Below are 9,862 nucleotides of genomic sequence, written 5' to 3' on the forward strand. Positions count from 1 at the left end.
TTACAAACAAATCCTTTCAGATCACTTTATGTCCCAGTATTTTCTGTTGGGTAGTATCAATATCCTTTAATCATTCATTCGCTTATGTACTTATTAATAAGTGTTTATTAAGCATCTACTCCGTCCTGGCCACCATGTTCAGATCATTGATGGGGAATACACCTTCTACTTCAGCTGAATATATATTTAATGAGCATCTATTCTGTGCCAGACATTGGTTGGAGTGCTGGAGACGTAAAGGGGAAATTTCAGGATTCCCGCCCTCAGAGAACTCACAGTCCTGCGGGGGAAACAGGTACACATTAGCATTGGAGGCCTATGTTAAGCAAGGGGTTGGCTACCAGAAAGAAATACCGTAAAGACATTTCGGGATAACTTTCTTCTAAGAAGCACTTTAGAATATTTTCCACTGAGATGAGGCAAAGAGAGTTCCTCATTTTGAAAGGGAGTATGCTCCGTATTCCTTCTTTCTTGGAAATACAGATGTTCAGGAGGGTGGGCAGTGCGGTCTGTTTGAAACAACACAGGCCTCCAAGTCCAGAGAACATGGTGCAATTCCACGAGCTATTTGTCCTTAACATCCCTCCTGATGGTCTGTGTCCAAGAATCACAGAGGAGTGACAGAAGTGTGCCTTATGCCAGGTAGCATTGGACCCTGTCATCACCTTCCCCTGGAGGTTGACCTTGGGAAGGTCATGTCACTGGCCGAGACTCTTTCCCTATCCACAAAATGGAAGGGATAAAATCTCCCTTGTCCATCTCCAGGTTTGTTCACTGAGCCGAGGTGACAACGGCTGTGACGGTATTGTGAAGTACAGCATGACACAGAAAATGCAAAGTCTTTGTTCCCTAAGTGTCAAAGGACCCTTATTTATGTAGCTATATGATTAGCATGCATGTGTTTGTCTGTTTTCAAATGGGCTACAAGAGGGTGAAGACCCACACTGGGAGGCCTGGCTGTGTGGACGTAAATTCTATCTTCATCCTGGTGCTTGTTAGAGGGTAGGACGAGCTTCTCAGAGCATCTGTGTGCCCCAGGCCAACTTTTGAACAAGGAAGGTGGCAAAAATGAGTGTTAGCATACTGATAATTTGCTTTCTTTCTTTCTGGTGCTTTTGCAGACAGGATGTTGAGGCCTTTTCTCTTTCCTGAGTTTTTAATGGAAACATCCGCTTAGGAGCCGAGTAGTCGCAGAGATTCCCCGAGGTGGGACAGAGTGGAGAAGGGCTGGCAGACTGAGGTCGAGGACGTGAGCCCTGTCTTGTCGTGTAAGTCGCTGGACATGTACTGTGTCCAGCACTGTCATATTCACCTTTTACAGTGTCGTCGGTGCAGCCTCTTCCACTGTTAGGAGCTACACACCTTTCCAGATTATCGATCTTGAAATTCACCACTCACTCATCTCAGCGTTTTGACAGGCCCCCTAGTCCAAAGAAATAAAACAAAATCTCTCTTTCTGGCATTTGAGAAATTCCTTCTTTAAACACAAACAATGTTTTAAAGAATCAGGACTTGTCAGTGTGTTGGTGTTAATGTGATGTTAAGTCTCAGGCACTTCTTTCGTAGGCACAGGACTGGCGCAGGTCCCTCAGCTCGGGTAGCACGCCCCGATGGCTGTTGGGGTGAAATTGCAAGTCGAAGCCCCATGGGATGTGTAACAAATACTTAATGTTTGGACAATCCTTGACCAAAAAAGAAATATTTTCAGTGACAGAAAAGAGTGCTGGATAAGAAGATAATTAAGTGTATGTGATTAAACACGAAGCATGTGCCCACGTAGGTATATAAACTCCCTGGCTCTGTGAGCTCTTACTCAAGTATAGATCTTTATGTGAATAATCCCACATGTCATTCAGGATGACTCATTTTGGAGCTAAGGGCTTTAAAAATCACAGGAATTCCGGTGGCTTAATTGAACACAGAAAAAAAAAAAAGCGTCTAAGTGAGACTCTCACTGAAATGAGAAAAACTTGGCTCTTTAACAGCTTTTAAAAAAAAACCCAAGAATACAGTCATTTTCTCTATCTCCTGTAAAGGCAAACAGATTATATTTCGACTTTTATGAAGTGTTATGTGTATTTGCTTTAGATGAAGGCCAGGATGCATTTTCTGAAGACACGCATTCGGGAATCTTTGCAAGCCTTTGCTCTTTACCGCTGACCCCCTGCTCAGCAGTCAGCTCCAGGCCCCACATTGAGGATCTCCCTTCTTTTGACGCATCGCATCCTCCTCCCACCCACCACCAGGCTGTCCTCTCAGCTGCTCTTTCAGACAGCGCCGCTCCCCTCCTCCTCTAAAAGGGCTAGGCGGCTCCCCAGCCACCTGCCTGAGCCACTGCTCTCCAGAGACCCCCTTTATGGAGCTGCTGCCGCTGCCGTGGGCTCTTCCCTCTGCCAGCTGCCTCTTTGCCAGACTCCCCAAGCTATGTCCCCTCCAGCAGCCTCGGCCACTTCCGTGCTACCCTCTGCCCTGGGGGCGGCAGCCCTGGCCTCACCGGCAGCCGGCTGGCATGGCAGGTGCTTGGCTGCAGGAGCTGCGGTTACAGGTGGAGGGGAGCCAGGTGTCCGTGAGCATCGGCGCCTCTGGATGCAGGAGGAGCAGGTAAATGGAGATGCTGATGGCAGAGCAGGCCGCCGGCCAGGGGTCCCACGGGCCCTTTCACACACTCCCCACCACACAGAGAGGGCCACCGGGGGTCTCAGGGCACAACGCCCGGCCTGGCCACAGGCGGCTGTTTGTTTATCCAAGTGTGGACGCACGGTGTCCTCAATTCTCCATTTGTCCCGACTCTGCTCTCCCACTTGCACAATTTGTAGCTCCTATCTGGTCTCTTCCTCCTCAGGCTAAGCCCTAGCTATTAAAATCTGGTCCCTGACCAGCAACGTTGACGTCATCTGCCAGCTTCTCAGAAAGTAGCGGCTCAGGCCTCACCTCTGACTTCTTGAATCCTGAATGGGAAGCTGCCCAGGTGACGATTCCGGTGCACATGGAGATCTGGGGCGTGCTGCCAGCCACCTTCCTAAAATCGCGGGGGACCTTGTGGCTACTGACCTTGCTCAGAAACCTTTCAGAGATCCCCACTGTCCCCTGAACTGAGGACAAAGTCCTCTCTGTCCAGCCCGGCCTCCTAAGGAAGGCCTTGCCCTTCCCACCAGGCAGACCCTTCCCTGCCTCCTCCCCAACTCTTTCCTCCAGGTGGGCTCACCACCTACATAAAGGAGCCAGAGTGAAAGAAATGTGGTTCTCTTAACTTTTTCAAAACGGAATTCAGGCAGTTTAGAAAAATGTGTCTAAAACAATAGATTAAAATCAAAATGTAAGACATTCTGGCCAAAGGAAAATTAAGGTTGTAAAAAGTCAATGTAACAGTAGTTAAGCTTGGTCCCTCGCATGCGTTCCAGGAGGCCCAGTATTCGTAGAAGGTCAAACATTTGGCTGCAAGTTAGCAAGTAGCCAAAGCTGAAAAAGGAAACAACATTTGTCACACAATTCCTGCCATCCATGTTATAAAAATGAACCAAATGCTTTTTCAGAATACAGTATTCTCACCCCTGAGACGTGGGAGAATTGTTTTCCCTGTGAAATCTCATCAGGAGAGGACACCTTTGTGAAGAGCAACTTCCATGATAGTTTTGCAAAGTTAATCCCCTACTGAGAGCCAACTTTTCCTTCCAGTGTCCTTCCATGTGAGGAGGGAGCCCATGGCATAACCCTCGTGTGGGAGTTAACCCAAAATCTGGGAGGTCCGAACAGTAGGAGTGAGGCGGATGCTCCCACGGATGGAGCACAGACTGAGCAACGGAGCTGGGCAGCCTCTCTGCGTGTTGTGTCTCCCAGATTCTTAGGTCATCAAAGAGTTTCAGATGAACTCTCTAGAAAGGGCCAGAACTGCAGAGGTTGAATACTGGTGATTAAGGGCAGATCTCGTAAATGACTGTGAACATGTCTCAATTTACAAGCCATGCTTGCCCATCCAATCTTCTCTTCTTGTTCAAATCAGGACTATTTTACATATTTGGTTTAGATCATTGTCTCTATGGATAAATCAACTATTCTCAATGTCAACTTCACCTACCTCTGAAAAGCAGTGCTATATTTTTGTTTTCTATGCCAATAATTATGAGTGAGAATCACAGAGGCCGTGAAACAAGCAACTCCTTGAAACTGGCTAATAAATTTCTCCTATGGTGATTTAAACTCTTTCTAACTTTCCTGACTTTATAGGAAAAAAATTGTTTCTAGCAAGAAGCCAAAATGCAGTCCCTTCAAAAGACCAATGTTTTGATTTCTTTACAGTAACAGAGTGTCAATTGACTTTTAGACCTTACTAAACTATACAATATTGGAAGGAGAGTTAAGAAAAAGAAAAATAGCCAAGATATGGAAACAAGCTACGTGTTCATCAAGAGATGAATGGATAGAGAAGATGCGGTGTGTGTGTATATATATATATATATATAAACAACAGAATATTATTCTGCCGTGAGAAAGAAGGAAATTCTGCCATTTGCAGCAACACAGATGGACTGAAGACAAATATTGCATGGTATCACCTACATATAAAATCTAAAAAAAAAAAAAAATCGAACTCATAGAAACAGAGAGTAGAAAGGTAATTTCCAGGGACTAGGTGCTGGGGGAAATGGGGAGAGATAGGTACAAGAGTACAGACTTTTGGCTATCAGATGAATGAGCTCTAAGGAGCTAATGCGAAACATGGTGACTAGAGTTGATGACACTGTATTGTATCACTGAAATTGGCTAAGAAAGTAGAACTGAAATGTTCTCACCAAAATCATGAATAGATAAATGCGTGAGGGGATGGACGTGTTAATTAACTCCATGACGGGAATCTCTACTCAATGTTCACGTATATCAAATCACCATGATATACACTTCAAATATCTTTCGATTTTATATGTCAGTTCTACCTCGGTAAAGCTGAAAGAAAGAAAAAGGAGAAAGCCTTGGGCCTACTGCATATTAGGCTTTTTCATTTACCTTATTTAATCTTCACAGCCACCTAATAAAGTAAAGGATTAGGAATTCAATTTTAAAGATAAAGAAGCTAAGACTCAGAGGAGGTAAGTCGCTTTCTCTCGTCATGCAGTTAAGAGGCAATGGAGCCTGATTCTAATTGCCATTTGTCTGACTCCAGAGCCCACATCAAAGTCCATTTTAACAAAAGTTATGAATATCTATGAAGCTCATGATACTGTCTCATATCCTGGAGAACCATAGCATTATGAAAAAGGATGGTTTCTATCCTCTAGGATTTCACTACCTAGAGGGGCACTCAGGGATGCAAACAGGTGAGCGAATGTGTCCTCTAGCATTGTCCCAGCAGGTGGGTCACAAACACATTGCCCTGGGAAAGCCGAGGGTGGAGGTTAACCCTGACCAGAGGGATCAAGAAAGGCTCCAAAATGCAAAAGATACTTGATCTTGGCGCTGAAGGATGAGTAGGATTTCAAGAGCTGGAGAGGTGGGAAGAGTATTATTTTCAACTTATGGGGGCCCCTGGGCATTGTTTATTCAGAACTAGGTCAGGAACATCTGAGCTCAATATTTTACGAATCATAAGAGTCATATTGTCAAATATCAGTGAAAACATAAAGTCCCGTGGTGTAGAATGAATTCTGGGAGGGTAGAGACTCTGTCCCGTTTTTCTTGTGTCGATAATGCCTGGTGGGTGCAGCCACTCTTCCACTCTCCACCATCTTACAGTTACGGAACGAAATGTACATTCTAATAACCCTAAAAATTAGCAGGACCTGAACAATCTTTCTTACTCATCGTTTTAGATATAGAGTGGTTCATGTGCCTTTCTGTTATTATAATTGTAGCACAGTGAACATGAGTACAAATTATTTTTGTTCTTATGGATTGAGTGCAGCTTAGCATCCTGAGGGCACAGAGGTCTGACCTCAACTGCATATCCAGGACTTCAGCACTGAGGCCATTGCGCTGCTGAACTGAGAGTAAGTTTTCTTTGTAAAAATCGGTTTGTTGTTTTCCCTTCCTTCCCAGGGCCCAGCACACACTGGTTCCGTGGTCCTTCTTCTGTTCTATGTCAATTAAAATGCAGCAATATTTTTTTTTTCCTAGTCAACTGAAGGTCCTAGCAACAAGGGTTTTCATTAATGGAGGTAATGCATTGGCACCCTATGGAGAAGACTGCCCTCCTGTAGAGGTCCCAAGATTGGATGGGTAGTATTCATCAGTGCTTCTGTCTAGAATATGAGTACTCAGAGTTTTGCTTTGTTAAAGTTGCAGTGTTCTGTGGGCCAGGACTCTCATGCCCCGCGATCATGCAGGAGGGCGTTCGTGTCAGACTTCCAACCTGAGGTAACTGGTTCCCGAGTAAAATATCTACAGTGATGAACAGTGAGGCTTTACTGCTCTGACGTGCAGGACTCCTGTGGCGAGCTGAAGGCTGGATAAAGATAAACTCAAACTAAAGATGTACAAGCACATTCTCAACTCTCACTGTTGGACGCTCTCATGGCTCCTCCAAGTCCTACCTTAGGATGAGAGGTCAGCTAAGTTCACATGTAAAAACAGACTACCAGGTGAGGCAACCTCAGAGCAAGAGAAGGATGGATCCTTTCTCACTTTTTCCTTCCTTCCTCTTTCCTCTGTCTCTCTTCTTCTTCCCTCTCCCCTTCCTTCCTTCCCCAGTCCGTCCCTGCCTTCTTTCTCTCCCTGCCTCCCTTCCTTTCCTCTTTGAGTCTTAGAGTGTGGTTCCTCATGGCCAGCTCCGCACTCTGTTCATCGGCAGCCTTTCTCCTGAATCCCTGGTGTGTTTGCTCTGCCCAGAACGTGGTCTTGCGCTTCTCTCACTTCCCCACAGCCCAGAGTAGCTCCGTGGCAAACCAAAATTTCCGCCAGCCTGTCAGGAGGCTGACGCCATTTAATGATATTCAGGCCATGGAGAAAAGAGCAGCTGCCCTGCAGGTGGGATTCCAGAAATGCTCCCCAGCGCCCAGCAGGAAGCTGGGTAAGTTTAATTTGGTGAAGCAAATTTAATCATTTGCCTTTTTGTAAATGGGGACACAGGAAGAAACAAAAAAGATTTTCTTGGTAGAGTTCTAACAAAACGGCTGCTCCTAATAGCACAAATGTCCAAATTTCTCTTTCATGGGATTTGCAGAATTGCAGGAGTTCCCTGAAGCTGTCAAGACTGCAAGCCTGTGTCGTGCCAGGAAGACGCAGGATCGCCAATCTGTCCCTCTGATATTGCCCCTCGCATGGAACTCTGAAAGCACCATCCACGCTTATTTAAAGGAAAGAAAACGAATTCAGAGGCTTTCGTCCTGGGCCAAAGAAGTCCGACCACATTCTGCAATTTTTTTCCTTTACTAATTAGGAGCAGCCGCAATTCATTACATATGAGTGCATTTATAGATTTTCAATTTATGTCTGCTTTTTGTTTCAGCAAAACATCTACAACAAAAAACCTGTTAACCCAGAAAAGCCTTTAATACTAATTATCATGAGAGGGGAGAATATTTGGAGCAATCTTTCATAATCGCTATCAAAATTTATCCCGGGTTTTATGACCACACCATTGATAAATCACACTGACGTGCAGCTTCTTTACGACTGCTCTGTGCTTTCGTCTGTGGTTACACGTCTGTCAGGGCTTCCTCTGCAAATAAACACTTTTTTATTTTAAAAAAATGTTAAAACTGTTGGATCAAAATCTCTACCAGTTAAAATGAGATCTTTTACAGAGAGGTTGTAGATATTTTTTATTGTTTCTATTGCAATTAATTGATTTTCTTCTTTTGACGGATAAACTGGGGCTAAATATTGCATACATGGGTTAACCTGGTAAATTCAACTTAACTTGAATAATTTAAATCCTTCAAAGTGAAAGGGAGACCATCTGTGTCCAGGCCTCAGTATGTTTGTTCTAGTTAATTCTTGAATTTTAGAAGCAAATAGAGCTGAATGAGAACTGACTTTTATCTTTATTCTTCATCACCTGCATCATCGGTGTTGCCATCACGGTCACCATTATTGTCATATTGTCATCTAAAATGTTGCCAAGCACAATGCTCGACTGTGGCGGGTCGCTGCAGGTGGCTAAAGGCCCAGGGGACTCATCGTTTGCCAGGTGAGAGTGGCAGCAGCCGCACTAAAACCTCAGGGGTGTCTCTCCTCTGTGAGCCGGGGCTGATGGTGGAAGTAGCTCTGAAGGACCTGGTTCACAGCTGCTTCGTGGCAGGGTCGGGGATCCATCTGGTTGCCTGTTGGGGTCCTTAGCCAGCTGGCATCCTAAACGCACAGGGACAGTGACTCTGGCTTGAGAAGGGCATGTTGACCGGTGGCTCAGGCCTGAGCCTGACTTCTCCCTGGGTTCTCCCTTCGGGTAAGTCACTGAGTGCAGAAGGAGCATAGCTGAAGGGAGGGGCAGCGAGAGTGGAAGCAGAGGGAGCGGAAGGAGCACAGTTGTGGCTGCTGGAGCAGCAGTAGCAGCAGGGGCCCTCGCAACCATCTCCCGCATTGTGACAGTTTATTATTTTAGGCGTCAACTTGGCTGGACTATGGTGCCCAGATGTTGGGTCAAACACCAGTCTAGATGTTGCTGTGAAAGTATTTTCAGGATGAGATTAACATTTACAATTGCAGACTTTGACTAAAGCAGGTCACCCTCTAAAATGTGGGTGGGCCTCATCCAAGCTGTTGAAGGCCTTAGGAGAAAAAAAGACTGAGAACCACAAAAAAAGACTGAGGAAGGGAGAATTCTTCCTCCAGACAGCCTTTGGACTCAAGCTGCAGCATCGAGTCTTTCCTGGGTCTCCAGCACGCCAGCCTGCCCTGCAGACTTCAGACTTGCCAGCCTCCATAATCCCACTAACCAATTCCTTAAAATCAATCAATCTCTCTGTCTCTGTCTCTCTTTCTATATGTATCTCCATCCTATTGGTTCTGTTTCTCTGGAGAACCCTGACTCATACACACCTGTTTCCCAAGAGAGAGGTCCCCCTCCCAAAACCTGGGAGCTGCCGCTCCCAAAATGCGTACAGAGAAGTGGATGGAGCGGCCAGAGGTGGTCTGGATCAACACAGGGACACCTTTTGAACCCCCTTTTGGGGAAGAACTTGCTGCCCAGTGGTGGGCATCACAGCTAGGATATAGCTCCTCCTTCCTGCTTTTGGGTCCCTCTGGGTCTGCCCAATTGCACAGACATTCTTCCCTGGAGCCATGCCCTCCCTGGGCAGCCCATGGCCAGTGACCACAAGAGTTGCGGGGCCAGGCTGGCCACTGTGGCTGCTGCGGGACAACTCTGTGGGTGCATATGCTCCAGGGCTCTCCAGTTCCCTGTGAGTGGGAGGCCTCGGCCACCTGCCTCACTGGCCACCTGTTCCCTCACCGCGTCCTGCTTCTCCCTTCTTTCTCGTGTGCTAATTGCTCATAAATCTCCCGTACCCCAACTCCATCTCAGCAACTGCTTGTGGAGATGCCCCCTGAGACCACTGAGAGACCTCCTCCTTGTCTTGGATGCCTTGCTCCACTTGGAAACAGAAAGCTGTCAATTTTTCAGTAAAGCGTTGTCTCCTTTGTGAAATATTTTTGACCCCCTCAAAGGAGAATTTACTAATCCCCACCCTGCCACCTGTGAATGTATGCATGTGCATATGTATGCACACATATGATGTATATATGATTTATTCTGTATGTATTTCTATCATTATGCGTCTCTCCCTTTATTCCACTGACTTTGGTACACTCTACGTTGTTGATAGACTGAAAGCTGGTGGAGCATCTGCACTGTCCCCCTGCCTGTGTTACTGTAGGGTACCGCTCAGTCAATGAGAGAGGGAGGAAGGAAAGAAAGCAGGCGGGGAGTGAG

At 46.1% G+C, this 9,862-nt stretch overlaps 1 long non-coding RNA gene across 1 annotated transcript; it reads left to right on the forward strand.

Annotated features, from left to right (window-relative positions):
* Positions 1–9,492, forward strand: LOC139045570 (uncharacterized). Its single transcript, XR_011504231.1, has 3 exons — positions 1–295; positions 1,122–7,000; positions 7,154–9,492. It is a non-coding gene; the product is annotated as an uncharacterized lncRNA (long non-coding RNA).
* Positions 9,493–9,862: the final 370 nt, after the last annotated feature.

This window comes from Equus asinus, chromosome 6, assembly GCF_041296235.1.
Source record: "Equus asinus isolate D_3611 breed Donkey chromosome 6, EquAss-T2T_v2, whole genome shotgun sequence".
In the NCBI taxonomy this organism is placed as follows: domain Eukaryota; kingdom Metazoa; phylum Chordata; class Mammalia; order Perissodactyla; family Equidae; genus Equus; species Equus asinus.